The sequence below is a fragment of the Mesoplodon mirus genome, assembly GCF_964341445.2.
Source record: "Mesoplodon mirus genome assembly, chromosome: 4".
Lineage (NCBI taxonomy): Eukaryota > Metazoa > Chordata > Mammalia > Artiodactyla > Ziphiidae > Mesoplodon > Mesoplodon mirus.
In genome coordinates, this window is record NC_138979.1 from 98,356,600 (window position 1) to 98,376,946 (window position 20,347).

At 42.3% G+C, this 20,347-nt stretch overlaps 1 protein-coding gene across 10 annotated transcripts in view; it reads right to left on the reverse strand.

Annotated features, from left to right (window-relative positions):
• The window catches only part of SEMA6D (semaphorin 6D), a 56,533-nt gene extending 48,130 nt beyond the window's left edge, over positions 1 to 8,403 (reverse strand). For 4 of the 10 annotated variants that reach the window (XM_082617577.1, XM_082617580.1, XM_082617574.1 and 1 more), the window contains exon 1: positions 6,911 to 7,280. The gene's annotated coding sequence lies outside the window, so the exon portion shown is untranslated. Of the gene's footprint in view, positions 1 to 6,910; positions 7,281 to 7,995 lie in introns of those variants that run through there. The other 6 variants (XM_082617578.1, XM_082617575.1, XM_082617579.1 and 3 more) reach the window with 4 other exon arrangements.
• Between the last annotated feature and the right edge of the window lie 11,944 nt (positions 8,404 to 20,347).

Sequence of the window (20,347 nt, forward strand, 5' to 3'; positions counted from 1 at the left end):
TCGTGGAGAGGCATTGATGGGGGTGAGTTTATCCTGAAAGCTCAGACCCAAAAAGGGATGCTGGATCCCCAGGGCCTCTCAAGGATGGGGCTTTCTAAAAGGAAGTATTAGTAACTCCAAGTTGTTTACTGCCACTTTTTCACTCGTTCTATTAGGAAAAGGCTGCCATAGCTCCAACCCCATTGCTTGCGAACTTTACCAGGCATGATAGGTTATAACTACAATCGAATGAAAAGTTAAACTCAATTAACGTGTTTACTAAAATATCTGCACTACGTCTACTACGTGTCACGCACTCTGCTAAGTTACAGCCGTGAACATGCAGTCTAGCCTCATGGGACCTGCGGGCTCCTCTACCAAGCACCTAGAGGCCAACTCATGCCTCTCTCACGGTTTCAACAAGTTGCCACTCTCTCTTCCGCTTCCTATCTCCACATCCTCCCCAAACCCACATCTATGTATGCAGTTTACTCTTTGTTATAGAGCCTCTGTCTAGAGTCTCTTGAAGTTAAAGCAAAAAATAAAGCCCATGAAGCAGCAACCTTCTAGTTTGATTCTGCTAAACCCCTCTGTGGGGGGAGCCAGCTTGCTGGGTAATTTGAGGCAAATCACACGACCCCTTGCAATATTCCTGTGTAACACTGAACCAGTTGGCAGTTGATGTGGGGTTTTAGCTCTGATCACAGAGCCAACTCCTGAATCATCACAAGATTGATCCCATTCATTCTGATGGCTTAAGCCGCAGGGCCATTTGCTGATCGGCTAAGTACAGTAGACCAGAGACACTCAAAAAATATTTGTAGATTGCATGGCAAACTGCTTCTTCACACCTGAAACGTGAGTCTCGGTCAGGACCCAAACGTGGACAAGTGATCTAGACCCCTACCCGCATCCCAGGGCCTTTGCCTAAGCTGTTCTCTATGCTTGGAATGCCCTCCCTCTCACCACCTCCCCTCCTGGGCCTTGCTGTCCACCTGTCCAAATCCTACCTAGGTCAAGGGCCAGCTCGAATATCAGCGGCTCCACAAAGCCTTCCCTGACCACCCTAGCCAGAAATAACTTCTCATTCCTCTCAGTTACCATAGGTCCGTGTGTGTTTTCTGGCACTCAAGACACTCGCCATTTTATTTGGGCTCTGGGGTTACCTCGTTTTTTCTACACCACTTAGTAAGAGCCTTGAGATCTGGATCCATGTCAGTTCCTCTTTGAACTGTTTCCCCACCCTGGCACCTCCTTGTACAGAGCCAACACTTGGTAAAAGTTAGCTGAATGAACAAATGGTTACCCCAGCAAGGACAAAAACAGAAGCAACTGCAACATTCTGTATCCCCGCTTGTGCTGCCTGCCCTCCTCCTTCTTCTATAGCTTTTAAAAATATATTTACTTGATCCACCAATTACCCACAGGAGGTTTGGGGACTTACTGATAAATGTAGACAACTCTGCAGACCAAAAAGTTTCCAGAGACCCTTGTAATGACAAGCGAGGCCTAGGCCAATGTAGGCGCTGGGGGAGTCTGAGTCCCTGGTCTGCTGACAGCCGGCTCCTGGGAATGGAAGTGTTATTTTCTCAAAGAGCTTCATCTGCTCTCGTTCATATGTGCCAGTTCCTCAGCTGAGTAGAAACTCCTGACTTTATTTTTAAATACAGACTCCAATAATAGGCTAAGTAATTGCAGATCTTCCTAAGGCCTTATTATACATGTACTGACATATTGGACTTTTAAAAACCCATATTTCTTTTCCAAAAATGTATGTTGAAAACCTTAAATTTCAGCATTATATGTAGTGGTAATGTGTATTTGTTTTTTTCCCTCCCATAGGAATCCTGAATAAAAAAGAATGACAAAAATGCGGATGCATGGGTGACAATTTCTCAACAACGTATCTGATTACTCACAGAGGTAAAAGGATTCTCTCTCAACCATAAGTAAGAAAAATGTGTATTACAGTATAATACATAGTCAAACTTCAGTAAGACAATTTCCATCCTCGTGCCATTAATGCTTGAACAGCTGCAGCTCTCACTGTCTTTGCTGATGGGGCCCATAAATACTACTGGGAAATGGGACAGAGATACATAACAGATCTTCACCTGCCAAGATCAGGGAAATGAATGTCAATCGCACCCTGATGCAGAAGCACTTTTTTGGTGGCGAGTGATGAATACTGCCATTTGTCCTATGCCACGCAATCTTGGACAAGAAAGCCTAACATGGAGAAAAATGGTGGGAGAAGATGCTGTTCTAGGACACTTGAAAAGAATAGAGTGTCACTAATTATTTGGCCAACAGGAATAAAAATGAAAGAAGAGTACGCCAATATGATTTAGTTTAGAGAAATGTTAAAACTTAAGAGCATACCGATTCTGTACCTATCATTTCATTCAATACAAAGGTTTCCCTCAAAGTATGACTCTTTTATTGAAAAAACAACATCAGAAATATCAGGGAGTCAGAAGATGGCAGGGTGATCTATGTTCCTGGAAACGGTTCAGTGCAGTGATGACATGGTGGGCTGAGATGTCAGGGAGACCTGAGTTCAAATTCTGACTCCACCACTTCCCTGCTCTGAGACCTCAGGAAAGTGACTTGACTTCTCAGGTGCTTGAGTTCTTTTTTTGATAAAGCAGTGATAATGACAGAATCTGCCTCACCCACCCACGTTGTTTGTTACATGACATAATTAAGATAAAGGTCTTAGTGTGCGCGCCTAGAAATTAGTAAGCAGACTAACAATAAGTGTAGTTGTTGTGGTTGCTGCTTTCTCTTCTTCCTTTTCCATCATCATCAGCAGCAGGAGCATCACAACATCTCAGCTGCTTTGTGGCTGATTTCATTAGTAAACATTAGGAAAAGAGGTGAGAAGACTATCTCCCGCCAAAATATGAGGCAGTCTCCCCTTCCCACATCAAACTCCAAAAGAAGTGCTTCTAATTATAAAAGTCTTTTTTTTTTTCTTTAAAGCCTGGCAACATAACCTAATGAACATGTCCACCTAATTCATGCCATTCTTGCTTTAACAAGCAATGACCACTGTAACAGATATCTTATTGAGTAAAAAGGAGAAAACAAACCAAAAAATGTGATAGAAAGCACTAGGTTCCGTTACTCATGGGTCCCAGATTTAGGTACATCACAGGTTCTTTGTGAAAAGAGATGAAGCAATGATACCTTCAGCTCTCCAAAGAACTAGACAGGGTCTTTTTTTTGGGGGGGTAGGAGTTTATTAATTAATTTATTTATTTATGGCTGTGTTGGGTCTTCGTTTCTGCGTGAGGGTTTTCTCTAGTTGGGGCAAGCGGGGGCCACTCTTCATCGCAGTGTGCGGGCCTCTCACTATTGCGGCCTCTCTTACTGTGGAGCACAAGCTCCAGATGCGCAGGCTCAGTAGTTGTGGCTCACGGGCCTAGTTGCTCCGCGGCATGTGGGATCTTCCCAGACCAGGGCTCGAACCCGTGTCCCCTGCATTAGCAGGCAGATCCTCAACCACTGCGCCACCAGGGAAGCCCCGACAGGGTCTTTTTCTGTTTTCAGTCATTTGGGATCACAGGCTAAAAGCTACTTCATTCTTTTCTTCCCCCTTTCAATAGACTTGAGTTCTGAAGGTCTAGGATGAGTGGTGTGTGAATGACTCCTTCTAATTCTGTAATTCTGGTGGTTTAATCGCATCAAGTCTAAAGAGTCTTTCCTGTGGGTCACATAAGGTTGAGGCAAGTCCGCTCTTGAGTGGAACATGCCACTGCAAGCCAGCAGGGCCTTTCTGCAGGTGTGCCCCCAGAAGTGGGTGAGGGGCCCAGCACAGGTTGGCAAACAATGGAAACCTCCTGTTCTGGGTGTTAACTTTAGCTACCACAGCCAGACAATGCTGCCAGTGGTGTGGAAGAAAAAATTGCTGTAGCCAGCTGTGTTGTTCACAGTCGGATGGATTCTGTGTAGCTCCAAATGGTGATGGAGCCAACAGCCTGTTGTAGCCAAGGACAGAATGATGGATGATCTATATACTGTGTCCAAGTAGAGAGAATGGCAGAAGTTCACTTCAGGGTTGTTAAAATGCTAATCTGGGTGAGTTAACAAAAGCTTAATAGAAAAGAAAAGTTTGAGAAAAGTATACCTCGTGCGGTATCTAGTGGACCACTGATTTGATCACTCTTGGTTACATAAACGGTTGCTTTTCAAAGTAAGAATGTTTCCTAGTTATCCTACTGGGAAGAGTGGAAGCAGCTTCACTTATCAGCTGCACTGACACTTGTCAGGGTCTGAGGAGGAAAAGTTAGCCCAACGATAGCCGCCTTCACTGAAAAGGGTTATGATATGCTTAAAATAGTTACATGATTTTCATTCTCTCTACATGTCATGGGAATAGATCAAAACACATCTTTCCCCCACAACTGGAAGTTGGCAGCTGTTCACAAAATAAGCTGCAACCTAAGACACTGGCTTTGGTAGATTTTAACTCTAAGTCTCCATTCACATGAGCCATTGAAAGCGAGATCTCCTGCTCCAATGACAGTTTCAACATGTGAATTACGCTAATAATACTTTGCATTATTAGTGTTAAAGGCAGGAAGATTGGCCCCTATAAATATGTGGTATGGATAATCTTGTCTTAAAATCTTTAGGATGAAATAACATGCTTCAAAAAAAGATGCAGATTTACATTTCTTGCCAAAAGATCCAGTTTTGCCACTCTCTGTTTCTTTGGATTCTTCTTTCTTACTTAAGTTGAACGTAGAGAAACATGTCTGCCTCACCTGATGTTGGAACATTGGCTAGCATAGCTCCTTGCAAACGACAGGGACTCAATAAATACTGACTGGCTGGTATACCTCAAGCCCTTCTTGCTTCCTCTAGAAATGAATCTAGAATGGGCAGGCTTAAGGTCTATTAACTGAAATAAAGGGTAATATTTTATCTTGTAATATGCTAAGAAAGGAGTCCACCTCCTATGGTTACACCAATAATGGTTAGACATTCAGCCAGGCTCTTAACTCTGCATAAAATGCATCAGAAGGGTGAAAAATGACCCTATTTCAGATGCATTTTTCACTCTTTGTCTCTTAGTGAAACTCAAACGCAAGAACAATGACTAAGCTAATTACCAAGGCTTATTTTGATGGAGCAGCAAGAAGTGAAGAACTTCTCCAGTTTCAATAAGTCCTTAACAATTATGGGCATTTTTGTGAAACAAAGCTCCAATTCCTGCTTACTTTGCCTGTGTGCCTTTCATGCAATAGAAACCACCACACAGGATTCAGGGGCCTACTTACGCAGAGCACAGTTACTGGACAGATCCTTCCTGTTTAGCAAGCAGCCAGTGAACTTAAGTCCACTGGATTTCTAAGGAAGTTACCCTCACTCTAAGGACTAATAGGTTTGCGTCACAACCATCTTTCAAATCCATCCAAACGAGGGGAGGCAAGACCAGATGGTGCTATTAGAGGGCACCTAAATAAATAAACACGTAAATAAATAAATAAAGAGAAAGAGGGCAGAATGCCCACAAATCTAAATCAAATTCAGGTTAACTAGCTGTTTGGTGAAGGAGAAGCCACGATATTCCAGGCACGCTGTCCTGCATCACAGAAATGTTCCTCAAAAAAGATTACCTATGTAGCATCCCTAACAGAAACAAGGACAGGTAACAACTAGAATCCAGTAAGAAATAGTAACTGGCTGTTAATTTCACCAAATGTACCACTGGAAGAAAATGGTTTGCTAAACAACACCATTTGGAAATCTCAGGGTTATTTATTTGTCTTTCTGAGAGCACAGTCTAGGGACCTAAATCAAAGCATGGACACTAACTTTAAAAACAAAACTCAGCTATGTTTATTTACCTCAAGATGTTTAAGTTCATGGTAATATAGGCCCAAGTCTCAGAGCTTACTTGGCAATTTCTATTCATCTAAGCCAGCGTAAATGTTTGTGTAATATTTGCCAGCCTGACAGAATATGCCTGTCACTCACTACATTAAATGTGACGACACACAACTTAATTTCCTGAGTGAGATATCAAAGAGAGCAAGGGGATTTTTTTTTTAACAACATGAATAAACCAGCATCAAAACCTATTGTTAAACCACCAAAAGAATAGTAAAATCCTCACCTTGAGCTATCTGGGATAAGATTTCTCAATTCTACAAGGAAGAAACCTTGAAAAAATTCTCCAAACAATTATTTCTCCAATTCTGAGGAACGGAGACCAAACCAGATTTTAAAATGTTAAACCTTTCCCCAGGACTTCAGCCTTGAAATAAAAGCATCCACTTTACTGCCCCAAATATCAAGTAGAGGGAAGGACAATCCTTAAAAAGCAACTAAACATTTTACCGCAGACTTAAATTCTTAGGAGCCAGAAGTTCTTGGGAAAATTGCCCTACACCTTTCTTCTCCCAAGTAACTGGAAACACTACCGTTATTTTTAAGGGAAAGCCGTGGCCCATAGTGATGGACATAAGGTCCGATTATTGTTTGCAAAGTCTGTATATCTGTTATAATGATCTACTGTTCCTTCTGTGTGAATATCCCAGCTGAACATAGTAAGGAGTGGGGATGCCGGAACCTGGGTTACTGTCTGGTCACCTCAGAATGAGGAGCACTACTCTGGGTTCCTATAACACCGCTACTTCCCTCCTCTCTAGCTCCATGACATTTAGCTCTTTACAAGATCGGGATTTAGAGAATCACCTGACAGCAGTGGTCCCGAGAGCTGATTTAACAAAAAATTTTCAAACCCAGTTCTCATCCGCACCTTCAAGTCTTTTATGACCTTTAGTTTCAATCCAAGAGTTATACACGACAGAGGAAGCGTTAAGCCCTTCCAAATTACCCAAGGCTGCTGCTGTATCAGTTTCTGCAGACCAGGAACAAACATCATTGCTGTCAAGACGGGAGATAAAAGTTTCCCTACCTTCCGCCTCACCATCCCCCTGCCAGAGGCTGCCGACGCGAGCGGCGGCTCCCTCCCGGCTGCAGAATGCCTCTCGCCGCCGGAGAAGGGGCTCATGCAAAATTGACTCTTCCTTATTTGTTTCCATCCATAATTGATGGGTAGATGAGAACGTAACACATCTCAGCGCTGGGCTCTTGCCGCCTGGAGGAGACCCTGTCCAAGACGCTTCCGTAAATCATTTCCAGCCGGAGAACAAAGCACGGAAAGTTGCGGGGGAGAGCGGCCGGGAGGAGAAACGGGGCGCCGGGTGGGAGGCAGGCAGCTCTGGGCCCCGGTGTCCACCCGCGGCGCGCTCGGCCAGCAGGGGGAGAGGGAGGGTTGGGAAGTGGCCGCCCTCCGGGCAGAAGCCGGTGCTGGAGCCTGGAGGGCTGGGGGAGGGCCGAGTCCCCCGAGCCCCCGCCCCTAGCCAACAGGCGCTACTAGTGGGCCGTCCGACCCGGGGGCACACTGACAGGTAGCCGGCGTCCGCCGTGAGCTGCTCGTCCGTCCGCGGCTGAGCTGCGCCCCTTCTCCTGGCGCGGGCGGGTGCTCGCCCATCCACGGCTAGCCTGGCCCAGCGGTCCCAGAGTCGGCTCCCGGGCGGGCAGGCGGAAGGGGGCGGCGGAGCCAGCAGCCGGCTCCTTCAGCCTTGGCTCGGCGGTCGCGCGGGCTGGGGACGAGGTGCCCGGCACCGAAGCAGCCGGGTTCCCCCTGGTAAGGTGAGGGGGAGCGCAGAGCTGGCGCTGCCTGGCGAGAAACTTTTGCTGGCTCCCTCCTTCCGCTTTTTTTCCCCCGAGCGGGGTGCACAGTGTTGGGGGGCCCACTCCCCGCAAGCCTCCAGCAATGCGAGTTTTGACGCGACCGCCAAACCTCTCCAGCCCTTTGCGCGTCCCTGGTACGGCAGGCGGAGGGAACAGCTTGGAAAAGAAATCAACTCTCCAGTGCCAAGACACACGCATACGCACACGTACACATACAGCAGAAGCAATTCAGGCTCTAAGGATCAGGGTCCGATCCCCACCAGGCGCCTAGAGCATTAGCAAATTTTTATAGGGCTGTCTTACCTCATGGGGGGAGGGGGGGAGGCTGGTTTAAAAAAAAAAAAAAGCGCTTGTCACGCTCAGGGAGAAAAGAAATTAAAAAATAAAGAAAAAATTAGAAAAAAAGAGATATATCCCTGTGTCTCTAGGTTTTGGCTTCTTCGATATAATCCTGAAACTCGCCACCACCAGTCCTTGCAGCAGCGACAGCGACAACGACAGCAGCAGCGGGACGGAGCGGGAGCCAAACAAATCGAGGCACGGCAAATGGTGTAATTCGATCCATCTCCAAGTCAATCCATCAGGCGAGCCGGAGCCTCGTTCCCTCCCCGCACTCGGCAGCTCGCGGCGTGGGGCCCACCCCCGGGCGCGGACGGCAAGAGGCGCGGGCGGCCCGGCGCGCTTGCCCTCTCCCGAGCGCCGCGGCCAGCGCCGCCTGGAGGCCCCCAGCCCGGCGCCGCGGCCCGGCTGACCCCTCGGTGGCCTCCGCGTCCCTCCTCCCCGGCGCTCTGCTGCGCGCCCTCCCTCTCGCCACCTCTGAAGAGCTGCTCCTTCCAGCAACTCGCAGCGCCTCAGTCATCCAGCTCGCGGTGGCTGCTGCAGCCTGAGAACAGCCTTTTCGCTTTCCTACCTCTTCCCCTCTTTTTTTCGCTCCCCCACTTTTTTTGAGCTTTCCTCCAGACATTTACAGGCCAAGGCGTTGCAGCCCAGAGGAGCTGCAGGCACAGTTGCTCCGTAAAGTTATGCCTTAGTTTCCTCATCTAAGATTTATTTTTTAAGCACATCCTTACAAGCCCGCCCCCATATTACATTTGTCGTCCTCCGCCCCAATTTCTCTTTACAACCACTAAGCAAAACAGCTAGGAAGAAGCAATCAAACATTGTTTTATCTTTATAAAATACAGAAATTGCCTACTAAAAATCCCATTTCTACTTTGAATGAAAGCCATTCAGTACGGTATAATTTTGCAGGCTAATGAGCCGGTTTTACAGGCAAGTGTGTCGTGTAATATGTTCTGGGAGAAATGAAAATGTCCTTGAAGTGACATCATTTCAAATTGACTGTCACAAAGGAAAGGAAAAAAGTCACATACTTAAAAACAAGAGGATTTTAATCCAAACTTCATATCCAAGAATAGGCTGTGTTTTATTAAAATTTCCAGTTGAATTATGAATCACTGAGGGGTCCAAATGGCTGGAATGAACCATGATGCCCTCATTTAAAGAAAAAGAAAGAAGGGAGCATTTCCGCCAAACTTTAATTTTCATTTGAGTATGGTTAATTACCGTGAATGAGAGGAGAAGGGGGCAGAGAAAGGATTTTCCTTTCCTCAATGGTTCCTGCTTTCTCCTCAGCACAGTTACATGTTTACATTTAGGAAAAATACCCTGTACTGAGTTATTTCTAAAACTTCCACTGACAGCCTTGAAAAGGAACTCAAAAAAGACACCCCAAGGAACTGCTGCAGGACTCACCCGGAGAACCGTTTCCTCGCTAGTTAACACTTTGTTACCAAAAGGAAGAAGGAGGGAGGAAGAAGGGGAGTCTTTAAAAATATAACTCTCTTCCCGCTGTTCCTCCCATTCGAAGTAAGGGGTAAGGGGCGGAAAGAACAGCTTTGGCAAACACAGCTTTGTGATTTTTCTGTTGTTGTTAAGGCTTTTGTTGGCTGGCTGGCTGGTGTTTTCAGGTTGTGCTGGGCTCTGACATCATTGCAAATTACTTGGCAGTCCGGGCCCTTTCCCAGCCAACTTCTGACCCAGAAAGCTGTGCCTGTTTTACTGGTGTCCAGTCAGTCCGTATTTTCTCCATCAAGGGAGCAAGCCCCGCTGCAGGCAAAGGGCTCTGTGCACTGAATGAAGATGCAAGAGGGTGACCAGTGGTTTGAGGAATACTATCGCCACCCACCTGGAGGCAGAAAGCTTATGAACTGCTTCTGTCTGCAGTAGCAGACAAGTAGCAGAGAAGAAAAAAAAGTTCAGTTCTCCAGATTCTTGAATTCTTTGCTGAAATTCTGCGATGGCCAGCTTTACAGAGCGCCACCCCAGAGAGTACAGTTTACCTGAGATTGGGTTTTTTAATTCAGGAATAAAAAAACCTTTAGGTTGCAGAAGAATATGCTGATAGGTTATTTCGAGCCAAGGCTTAGATATGTTTTCAATCTAGACCTCAGAGCCAATCCCCACATTTGGTCCAATAGGGAAAGAGAGGTAGGTTAGTGGACTACCTACTGACGTCAAAAGAATGGTACCCTTTATCTTTTGGTCAGAGCAAAATATTACTCTTAAAGATTCATCATTTTCCTGGTTCCCAGAACCAGCATTTGGTCCTTTCAGTTGATTTTACACACTTAACCTTTTAGCCCTGTTTACTTCTCCAGCTGGACTTTCCCCTTCCCTATGGTTGCTTTTGGCTCCAGCATTGCCCTGCTAAGTGCAGTTCCCCACTAGGTCACACTGTTTCATGTCCCCATGTCTTCACTTGTGTCTCTGCTTCCTGGGGTACTCTTCCTCCATTACTGCATGTACTTTAATTTCTGCTTTTCTTGGCTTTTAATAAAAATTTCATTTAGGTGTCAGAATTTCTCTCATCCCACTGGCCCCCAGGATGGGTTTAAGCACCTCTCTTCTGTGCTCTCCTACCAAGTTCACTTAGGTAACTTATCACAGGGAAGGGAAAATAACTGTTTAGGATGACTTCCTTACTGGGTGCTTCTTAACTGCTAGGATCTTGTCTTATTTACCTGGACAGCCCTAGTGCCTAGCACAGTGCCTGGCATTTAATAGATACTCAATAAGTATTTGTTAAACAGATCTGGCAAGGAAACCCACAACTTTCTTATACTCTTTTATGTGCTGAATCAGGGAGTATAGTCATCTCTAGATTGTATGCTCCTCCAGAGTAGGGATTTATTCATTTGTGTCCCCAGGGCAAGCAGCATAGTATCCATGTAAGGATGTTCATTGAATGAGTGAGGAATGAATAAATGAAGAAAGGAAGAAGGAAGGAAGGAAATAAGGAAGATTTTGGTTCTTTTCACACCTAGAAAGAATACTTAAAAGTGGTCAGTGCTTTATGGGCTTCCCTGGTGGTGCAGTGGTTGAGAGTCCGCCTGCCAATGCAGGGGACACGGGTTCGTGCCCCGGTCTGGGTAGATCCCACATGCTGCAGAGCGGCTGGGCCCGTGAGCCATGGCCGCTGAGCCTGCGTGTCAGGAGCCTGTGTTCCACAACGGGAGAGGCCACAACAGTGAGAGGCCCACATACCGCAAAAAAAAAAAAAAGTGGTCAGTGCTTTAGATAATTAGTGGTTATGCTTTTGCCGTTATCGCATATCTCCCAGGAGTGATAAGTAGTAACTTTATTTACAGTCTATTTTTTGTTTCTCTCTTTACTTTAGGAAAAGTTCAAAACTTTATTTCTATGTTTCATTTCCAATCTAGTTTTAAGAATAAAATGTATCTGAAAATTATAGAAAATCTGTGTGTAATAGTCAATAAAATTTTATCAATCATTGGAGAGTACCACTCCTTAACTATTACAGTTATTAAACAAAGCAATAGTGCTTACTATCTGCCAACCTCTTTTAAGCATTTTATAAGTATTACTGCTTACAACAATTCTATCATTTAAGTACTATTATTATCTTCATTTTGAAGAAGAGGAAACTGAAGCTTAGAGGGTTTAAGGTACTTGCCTAAGGCCACACAGGTAGTAACTGCGTAGGAGCTGAACCCTCACCTCTTACTTAGTTGTAATAGTGGTTAGTAGTGAGGTCACAGTTAATAGCAGTAGTAAATAGTGAAGGCTTTGGAAACATTTGACAACCTGGATTCAAATCCAGACTCCCTCCCTCTCTTGGGATAATTTATTTAACTACACTGTGTATCAGTGTTCTCGTCTGTGAAACAGGAGTCATAACAATACTTCAAATAGATTTTATGAAGACTGAATGTGATAATGCATGTAAAGCGTTTAGCATCTTACTTGGAACACAGCAAGCACTGAATAAATATTAGCCAATGTTATTATACGTGCCCGGTAGGCAGAGCAATCTTGGAATCCTGCAGAATTGGATTAGAAATTTAATCCAACCTCACACTAAATGTGAGACTTCAGGTGAAAGCACATGGTACACAACAGGTTTGCAGCACATTTTTGTTCCATTCCATCTCCTTCTTTCCCTCATCTATGTATATATGTCTATTAATTCAGCCACATACACTACTTAGTATCCAGTTGATAAGAAATAACATTTTGTATGAATTTTAATGAATCATACAGTTTAGAATGTAGAATTTCATGTTTCAAAATAAAACGATATCGGTATTGAAATTTCAAAGGTAGCTACAGCTTCTGTGATTAGTTTGGAACGCACATATAGTATTCCTTGTGTTCGCACATTATAGAAAGTGCTTTCAAAACTCTCCATGACACGACAAATCATTAATAATGTAGACCCAAATCTCGGCATCTGCATGGGCACGGCTGGTCTCCTTATTTCAGCAGTCTGCATATGAAAGTGACTCTGTCAAGACACTTCACTTCAATGAAACATATTTATCATGGTAAAGCTTAAACCTCAGATTTTACTGACATAATTCATTTCTATTATCATGTACTATGATAGTACACCACCACAGCTATGCTTATGTTTGGAATGGTAAAAATGTGCTTTTGTAGTCATTGTGATTGCTCTATCTTAACATGAATAATTTTGCTGTGCACTCTGAGTAAGGGGAATGCACCGTGCATGTATGGAAATAATAAATCAGTTACTTATCTAGTTTTGCTAATGACTCCTCAGGTGCCACTGTGTGGAAGGACACTGAGTGCTCAAGCCAAATAAAAAGAATCAGGCTTTTTTTTTTTCCCTCATCAAAAAGATGAACGGCAAACAACCTTTAATAATACTAGCTCTTTTGAAAACAGACAAGAGGCAGGAATGCTATCAACATTTTATCAAAGATCTTTTGAACAAACAGAAGCACAATGAACTTTTTGGATGAAGGGTGAGTTGCTTAATTTTACTTATATATACTTTGGGAAGGAATACTTAGGACACAGGGAGGTCAGCTTATATCCTGGCAGATGTAAGGAAGCTGGGACTCTGTGTAAGTTCCTGACAGCCTTCTCTCCACAAATTTACAGTAACCAAGCCTCTGACCTTGAAGAATTGGGACCGAATAATATCTTTTTAATGTTAGAATGTCCAAGGAGAAAGATAATGAAAATAATCAAAAGGGGCAGAGATTTAGAACATTTTATCGGTTTTAAAAAATATATAACTTTTTACTTTGTTTTTAAAAGTAGATCTCCTTGCCTAATATTATTTTTATTTTTGCTTGAGCCAATGTTAAAATTCAAATCAACAAAGGGAGAAGGAACTGTGGCTAGCCAATATTTGGCTACCCACAATAGTATCACTTAATTCTTACCACAGCTCTTGGAGACAGGCATCATTTAGGAACAAAGAAACCCATCCTTGCTTAAGTTAACCATCTTGTCAGGATTTTTAGCCCTTGTAGATGATAGAGTCTAGAGTCTAACACAGGTCTGTTTGGCTCTTACATCTAATTTTCTTTCTAGGACACAATGCTCTGAAAAATGGAAAGAGCATAAGTTTAAAAAAATATGTCTTGCATAATAAAGGAAACAAAAAAACCTTGTCACATATAAATGAGTGTCAGGAACTCTTCAACGGGGTTTATATCATGGTTTAAACCTCTATACATTATATGCATTCTATTACCCACATAACTCCCTTGGATCGCTTGTAAATAAGGAGATAAAAGACCTGTTTAGCAGCATGTGAATTTATATTAAAATCAACCTCACTGATTAAGCTACAAGTATTTCAATTAATGGATAGGGCTATATGATCATACCTTTGGCAAAATAATAATAAGGGCCAAATATTATTATTGTTGAGTGCTCTAAGTACAGGAACTTCTATATGTTAGAGCCAATTCTTTGCCAGAAACCACTAGGGCCATCTATTGGTTAAAAAAAAAAAAAAAAAAAGACTAGGATTCTGGGTAATTCCTGTCTTTCCAAATAAAGTCCCACAAAGGATACATTTTTTCTTTCCTTTTGCTTTCTCAGATAGGATGCTTACTATTATGGACATTTTATTAATATTGAATATATTAGAGTCATTTAAAAAATTACAGGGGTTTCCCTGGTGGCGCAGTGGTTGAGAACCTGCCTGCCAATGCAGGGGACACGGGTTCGAGCCCTGGTCTGGGAGGATCCCACATGCCGTGGAGCAACTGGGCCCGTGAGCCACAACTACTGAGCCTGTGCGTCTGGAGCCTGTGGTCCCAAGAAGAAAGGCCGCGATAGTGAGAGGCCCGCGCACTGCGATGAAGAGTGGACCCTGCTCACCGCAACTAGAGAAAGCCCTTGCACAGAAACGAAGACCCAACACAGCCAAAAATAAATAAATAAATAAATAATTACACTGCTAGTATGAAAGGGAGTCAGGAAAGTATGTGTACAGGTGACAGGAAGAAGCTGACATTCTAGGATAAAAATCAATAGCAAACACTGTTGGCGTTCCACTGTAATTATAGGAGTTGTCTAAAATCCCCAAGGCCCTATTAACCTGTGATAAGTGACAAGGCCCAGTAGCACAGGGGAGATACACCTGGCTAACAAGTGTTTAAATCTGGGTCTGGGATATTGTGTCACTGAGTCAGCAATGGCACAAACTAGGTGACACAAGGTAATGCTTGCTCCACCAGCCCCAGTTACAGGGGTTTTATTTGTGTCCTAGAAGGAGGTTTGGGGGAAACCTACAACTTATCTAACCTTTGGTTGGTTCCACAGAGTGGTCTGCACCCATGTTCTCCTCGTCCCCAGATCTCTCTGGCCTTTGAACCTAGAACATATCACTTGTTGACAGTCTGCAAGGAAAAACAATAAGGCCTATTACATTTTTATAACAGACTTTCGTACCAGGGTGGCCCTAGAAACCCAGTTAGAGTTAAACATTATCTGATCCACTTGACTATGGGCCAGGATGGGCTCCTCCATGGCTGTCTTCTACAAGCTTGAATTGTGATGGTTGCTGAAAAATCACTTCAAACTTATATTATCAAGGAAAGCTTTAAAAAGGAGCCTCACAGAGTTTGCCATTGTCTGAATTTGTATTTCAATTACAAAGGTAAAAGAAGAAACTGTTGGCTAAGAGCCTTTCTGGAAAATCCAGAAAGGTCCAGAAGGACTGTTTAGAAATTTTTAACAGTATCACACAGCCATTAAGTTAGAATATTTCCATGTTATATTATATTCAACAGTTGACTTTTCAAATATTACTGCATCTGGATACACACACACACACACACACACACAGACTGTGTAATTTTCCTCCAAGAGTCCCTATTTAAAGGCTTTGTGAGTTATTTTACTATTTTAAAATTTGGGGAATTGTGCTCATAACATATCCCAATATGTTCTGAATTTCTGGGTCATAATTACAGAATAAACAGATTCACTTCTCATCACAAATTTTAATTAAGAATTCCAGTTATGCAATTATTTGCTAATGAAAAATAGCTACTCAGTACCAAACCATACCATTAAATATGTTTACTCAAAATTATGTTTTCTAAAGATAGTACCAAACCATACCATTAAATATGTTTACTCAAAATTATGTTTTCTAAAGATAGTTTCCATAGGTCAGTTTCTCATTTTTATGTCATCAACCTGATGTTAAAATAAGAGGAAAATACTTATCTCTTATTTTATCGAGCCACGTGGGGATTCAGGAGAAAAAGATAGTCTATAATTGCTGGAAATAAATTAATTTAATGTTAAAGTCTAATTAGTCATGATCTCAGCTCTTCATAAATGTCAAGATACTGAATTCTGTGATTTACCTTTGTTTAGATCCCTTCATGAAGATACCCGATTGTCCATTCATTGGCTGGGCTTTTGCCTAGAAAAGGGGTCAGTGGAGGCAATTATTTGCCCCACATTTATTTATTGTGCTTTAGAAAAAACTACTCCAATCTGGGTTACTGATTCATTAAATATGCTCTTGGTTCCCATGTGATAGGAGAACACTCAATTTGTTTGCTTTTGACTTATTTGCCAGCTTTTATGTTGATGAACAAAAAATATAAATAAATGAACAAATACATAATCCATTTTGATATCAGGCAAGTGTGCAGCCTATTGAAGGGAGATATTTCTAGAAAGTTCAAACAAAGTTAACCCTTCCAAGTTAAACTGCTAGAAACATACAAAGCCTGAGATAGACTATGTGCAGAAAGGTTTCCCCTAAGAGACAGTGAGTTTAAAGGGAACAGAAATCAAATCAGGGCATTACAAAATCCAGTCAAGGTGACGAGAAGATATCACCCAGAGAAGAACATAAGTGAAGTGGAAAAGGGCAGGATCATTCACTCATTTATCCTGGCATGCATTCATTTTACCATTATTAATAGCAGTAATCTGTTTTGTGTAAAGCAATGTGCAGAGATAAATGAGAAATATCTTGCATTTAGACAGCAACTTCAAGTTTGAAAAGCAGTTTTATCAGTCAGAGTCCTGGCAGGAAACAGATGGCACATTCGACTTGGGTAATTTGAGGAGCCTTTAAAAAAGAGATTATTTGTAAAGGTATGGGTAGAGTGCAGGGAACCCACAAGGGAGAGTTACCCTGGGGCCTAACTTCTCCTAGGACCTAAGCAGACAGAGGAGGGAGCAATTAGCAGAACCTGGAGACATAGTGGCGATGTGGAGAGGAACCCCTTGCTTAGAGGTCAACTCCTAGAGGCAGAGAGTAGAGAAAAAGGACAGAGAGTGAATCTGGTGGAGCAAGTGGAAATTCACTATTTAATTTTATTTTGAGCCTTAAAGAACACTAAGTGGTAGGGATCTTAATTTTGCGAATGAGAAAACTGAAACAAGGAGATTTGTTCATAACTTAGTTACATTAGCAAAGCCAGACCCTGAACCTGAGTCTTCTGAATCTCAGGCTGGTGCTTATCACACTGTCTCCCTATTTCCTGCCTTTGGGACTTCCTTATTATACTTATCTCACCATATCACATTATTTACATGTTTTATCACATACTAGACTGACCTTATTGAGAGAGAGAAGTAGGTCTTTGTATCATTATTGTCTAGAATAGTGGCTGGGACTGGAATCCTGGAGACATTTGATGGATGCAATAATGAGTGAGAGGGTGCGCATCCTAACTGGAGAGACAAAATGTGCAGAAGCTAATATCATATGTGGCAGTAGATGCTGAATCCAGAAGTAGAGAAGGAGTGCTGTAGACAGATGGAAAAAGGGGGTGGGAATAATAGTGAGGTTGTAAAAGACTTCATGATGTAGGGTCATATGAGCTGAGCCAAGCACTCTGAAAGACGAGTGTCAAAGGTAGAGGATTATAGCCAACGTGGACTGTGGAACAGAGAAGGCGGGAGAGGGTGGCAGGGGTGTGGTACACTTGGGGCGTGCCTGCCGTTCCTGGAGGCAAAGGAGTAGGAGATGTGACCAGAAGGACGGGCTAGGGTTCTGTATGGGATTTCTGAATTGGCACTTGCTGGAGTTCGAAAGTTTTTCTCAGGGTGTTTAGAAGCCATAGTTTTTTTTTCTTTTTTAACATCTTTATTGAAGTATAATTGCTTTACAATGGTGTGTTAGTTTCTGCTTTATAACAAAATGAATCAGCTATACGTATACCTATATCCCCATATCTCCTCCCTCTTGCGTCTCCCTCCCACCCTCCCTATCCCAACCCTCTCGGTGGACACAAAGCACTGAGCTGATCTCCCTGTGCTATGCAGCTGCTTCCCACTAGCTACCCATTTTACATTTGGTAGTGTATATATGTCCATGCCACTCTCTCATTTCGTCCCAGCTTACCTTCCCCCTCCCTGTGTCCTCAAGTATATTGAAGTACCAAGTATACAAGCAGCTCATGCAGTTCAAAATCAAAAAAACAAACAACCCAATCCAAATATGGGCAGAAGACCTAAATAGACATTTCTCCAAAGAAGATATACAGATTGCCAACAAACACATGAAAGGATGCTCAACATCACTAATCATGAGAGAAATGCAAATCAAAACTACAGTGAGGTATCACCTCACACTGGTCAGAATGACCATCATGAAAATATCTACAAACAATAATTGCTGGTGAGGGTGTGGAGAAAAGGGAACCCTCTTGCACTGTTTGTGGGAATGTAAATTGATACAGCCACTATGGAGAACAGTATGGAGGTTCCTTAAAAAATTTAAAATAGAACTACCATATGACCCAGCAATCCCACTACTGGGCATATAGCTTGAGAAAACGATAATTCAAAGAGAGAAATGTACCACAATGTTCATTGTCGCACTATTTACAATAGCCAGGACATGGAAGCAACCTAAGTGTCCATCGACAAATGAATGGATAAAGAAGATTAGGTGCATATATACAATGGAATATTACTCAGCCATAAAAAGAAACACAATTGAGTTATTTGTAGTGAGGTGGATGGACCTAGAGTCTGTCATACAGAGTGAAGTAAGTCAGAAAGAGAAAAACAAATACCATATGTTAACACATATATTTGGAATCTAAAAAAAAAAAAAAAGTTTCTGATGAACATAGGGGCAGGACAGGATAAAGACGCAGACGTAGGAATGGACTTGAGGACACGGGGAGGGGGTAGCTTAAGCTGGGGCAAAGTGAGAGAGTAGCATTGACATATATACAGTAGCAAATGTAAAATAGATAGCTAGTGGAAAGCAGCCGCATAGCACAGGGAGATCAGGTCGGTGCTTTGTGACCACCTAGAGGGGTGGGATAGGGAGCATGGGAGCAAGAAGCAAGCGGGGAGGGGATATGGGAATATATGTATACGTATGGCTGATTCAGTTCATTATACAGCAGAAACTAACACAACATTGTAAAGTAATTATACCCCAGTAAAGATGTTAAAAAAAAAAAAGAAATACAATTCAGTGGCTTCTTCTCTCAGTTATCTTGGACAACATGAACATCACCATTTTACTTGATTTGAAATGTTAACATGAAATATAATAGAGAGTGGATCATTTCAGAGTAAGAAATCACATCTTGACAGCCAGCTGATGAAATTCTACAACGATAAAGATTAGATCACTTCCAATTCTCTTTATGAAAAGTTCTAGAAAAAATAGAATATGACTTTAATACTTCAAGGACAGTTTTCCTTTTTATTTAGAAAAAGAAAGGTTATGAAAAGTGAGTGTGGGGGGCCATGATCATCATGATATTATGTAATGGTCAGGGTGAGCTTTGAAGTAACAGTATTTTCAAGAAAATTTATAATGTCATAGAGGATTAGAAAAATGGCCGCTTTATTTTTTCTTATAGTGATTTGTTTTCATTTATATTATGTATGTCATATGAAAACATATAGTGTTTTCATAGTATTTAGTGGGGAGAGAGAGGGGGGAATATGGGGAGGGGTGCAGAAAAGAAAAAGTAGAGCAAAAAAGTGAAAGAAAAGGAAGACAAATAAGAAATCTAATTAAATTTAATGACACATTTCCAAGAAAAAGATATAGTCTTTAGCAACATCTGCAGTTTCAATTTCTAAACTGCAGGTGCTTACATAGGTAGGTACTTACTTTTTTTTTCTTTTTGTTGTATTATTTGCCATTAATAGATGAAGAAATAAAACAGATATAAGTATTTGTTAATTTCATGCAAACCATTTCAAATTACACAGAATGTTATAGAATGTATGCTTAATTACATAAGCAACCTTTGTATTAAAAACATCACTGTATTGCCCTCTATAAACATTTTATGAATCCATTTAGTTTATGGTTAAATTAAGAGAAAATGAAAGGCAGGGATAAACTACAAAGGATTCTTTCCTTATCTTTTAAACAGACTTCGTTAAAACTGTAATTTAGTGTGATGTATATCTGAGCAATCCAAGAGTAGAGATGGGACAAAGCTACACTTGTATTAGTCAAATGTTGACAAAGTAGTGTTTGGCTTTTGATGAATATTTAATATGCCAGAGAGCTCTCAAGATTCCACTTTAGCAGTGAGATCTGGAGCAGTTTTCAGCAGGGACTGAATTGCTGATCTGGCCTCCTGAGCTCCCTCTACCACTTTTCTCCCTCTGATATTCCTTAAGTTGCAGAGAGGTAAAGAAACACAACATCCTGTTGCCGAAACAGTCTCTTATATGTGCTCAGTAAATGGAGACAAGTAGGAAAAGGACTTGGGTACTGAGGCAATCCCCACTCTGGGAAAGGAGCAGGTTCCCCTTGGTTTGAGGAGTATGGCTACCCAGCAAAGGTTTCTGACTCCCTGGTAATGGCCTTAAGCCTTGAGGGCTTGATGGAAAGCCAGCATTTTTTCAT